General features: G+C 47.2%; 1 pseudogene; it reads left to right on the forward strand.

Moving 5' to 3' along the window:
* Positions 1–877: 877 nt before the first annotated feature.
* Positions 878–2,360, forward strand: LOC116568089 (annotated as a pseudogene).
* The last annotated feature ends 263 nt before the right edge of the window (positions 2,361–2,623 follow it).

Raw genomic sequence — 2,623 nt, forward strand, 5'->3', positions numbered from 1 at the left:
ACCAACTCCTTTTCTCCCACCAAACGTTACAAGGAACCCATGAACAGGTGTGGCCTAAGCTGAGGGCCCTCTACAAGACTGGGCCACCCCTAGACCCCCATCGATATCAGCGGGGTGACTGGGTGTATGTCCGGAGATACCAACACCAGACACTTCAACCACACTGGAAGGTACCCTGTATCATAATCCTGACCATTCCCACCGCTCTCAAGGTCAACGGGACTACTCCCTGGGTCCACTACACCCACATCTGGCCAGCTAACCCACACGCCGTTCTCAAAGACTTCATCCCAGAATGGAAAAGCCAGCCAGACAAGGATAATCCCCTAAAGCTAAGACTGCATCGTTCTCACTTGCCCCACTAATGTTGCTTACATTTGTCAAAGACGGAGTCAGTACAGTTCAGCTCATGGTATTCAGACAGCAATACCAACCACTGGACCTTGTTGCTGAGACCAGCCTGGACCCATGATTGGGTCCTTCCTTAGGTTCCTCTGAGAGGGGGAAATGTGGAGGCTGAGAAAAACTAAGGCCACCCCACCTCAGGTTTAGCCTTAGCATAAGTACAGCCATCTTAGCTTCTGGCAACCATCTCAGACCCCTGTGCCCAAGTGCTGAACTTTCCCCTACTTTACTTTAGTTCTAAGGACCCCCACCCTGCTTTAGTAACAGGTAGCCCCACCCTGCTTTAGTAACAGGAACCCATAAATACCCCTGCCTTAACTAAGCTCGGGGTCCAAGTCCCTACTTTGCTGTGTCGGGTACACTTGGGCCCAAGCTTAAGTTTGTCGACTAAACCCTCGTTTGATTGCATTGGTTTTGACTCCTTGGTGGTCTCTCGGACGTGAAAACTCGGGTATAACATGCTTCTCCCCACTGAGCTGCTGCCTGGTGAAGAAGAAGCCATGGTGCTCCTGGTCACCAGGAACACAAAAGTTAATGCTGAAAATACGGCGAAGATCAGCACGGCAGGCCCAAAGTGCATGCCTCTGGCCATGACTGCAGCCTCCAAGCCCGGGCTGAGGCCAAAACAGCCCTCGGAGACATTGGTAACAAAGTCCGCAAACAACCACAGGCCAAATTGCCTCTGAAAAAGGAAGCAAAAACTTTGGTTCCTGGAAAAGTTATTGCTAAAAAAAATACCTAAATCTCTGGAGAAGGCACCCGAGCCTGTGCCAGAACCTGAGCCCGTTAAAGAAGGAAAAATCTTCGCCTGCGCTTATTTTGATTGCTACTCCCTCTCCAAGCCCAATGGAAACATCTGGATGTGCCCCTGCAGAAGAATACCAGGGCACCTGGGTGGCTCAGTGGGTTAAAATCTCTGCCTTAGGCTCAGGTCATGATCCCAGGATCCTGGGATTGAGCCCCGCAATGGGCTCTCTGCTTGGCAGGGATCCTACTTCCTGCTCTCTCTCTGTCTGCCTCTCTGCCTACTTGTGATCTCTCTCTCTCTGTCAAATAAATAAATAAAATCTTAAAAAAAAAAAAAAGAATACCTGTGTCAGGTGTTCTCTGATGTAGTTCTTGCAGTGAATGATGTGAGTGCCGAAGATGGAGTTGATCCAAACCTTTGTAGCGAGTATGTGAAAGATATTTATGCTCATCTGAGACAACCTGAGGAAGAGCAAGCCATCAGACCACAATATCTACCGGGTCGCAAAGTCACTGAAAACATGAGAGCTTTCCTTATTGACTGGGTAGTACAGGTTCAGATGAAATTCAAGTTCCTTCAGGAGACCATGTACATGACCGTTTCCATTACTGATCGGTTCATGCAGAATAATCTTGTGCCCAAGAAAATGCTGCAGCTGGTTGGTATCACTGCCATGTTTATTGCATGCAAGTATGAAGAAATGTACCCTCCCGAAACTGGTGACTTTGCCTTGGTGACTGACAACACTTAACACTAAGCACCAAATCAGACAGATGGAAATGAAAACTCTAAGATCTTTAAATTTTGGTCTGGGCCACCCCCTACCCTTGCATCTAAGCTCGGAGAGGTTGATTTTGAGCAACATCCTTTGGCCAAATCCCTGATGGAGCTAACTGTGTTGGGCCATGATATGGGGCACTTTCCTCCTTCTCAGATGGCAGCAGGAGCTTTTCGCTTAGCACTAAAAATTCTCGATAACAGTGAATGGACACCAACTCTACAGCATTATCTATTATACCCTGAAGAGTCCCTTCTAAGTGTTATACAACACCTGGCGAAGAAGATAGTCATGGTGAATGGTGGGCTTACAAAGCACATGACCATCAAGAACAAGTATGCCACATGTAAGCACACAAAGTCTGGCACTCTACCGCAGCTAAATTCTGCACTAGTTCAAGATTTAGCCAAGGCTGTGGCAAAGGTGTAACTTGTAAACATGCCTTGGAGTACTAGAATAACTGCAAATGAAATTGACACCGTGTGCCATCTGTACATACTACATGTTACCTTTACTGACTTTATCAATAAAGTTTGTAGTCCTTTTTACTTATACCTTAAAAAAACAAACAAACAAATAAAAGAACAACAACAAAAAAAGGGCACCCGGTTAGCTCAGTTGGTTGAGCAGCTGCCTTCGGGTCAGGTCATGATCTCAGGGTCCTGGGATCGAGTCCCACATCAGGCTCCCCA

The sequence above is a fragment of the Mustela erminea genome, chromosome 10 (genome assembly GCF_009829155.1).
Source record: "Mustela erminea isolate mMusErm1 chromosome 10, mMusErm1.Pri, whole genome shotgun sequence".
NCBI lineage: Eukaryota > Metazoa > Chordata > Mammalia > Carnivora > Mustelidae > Mustela > Mustela erminea.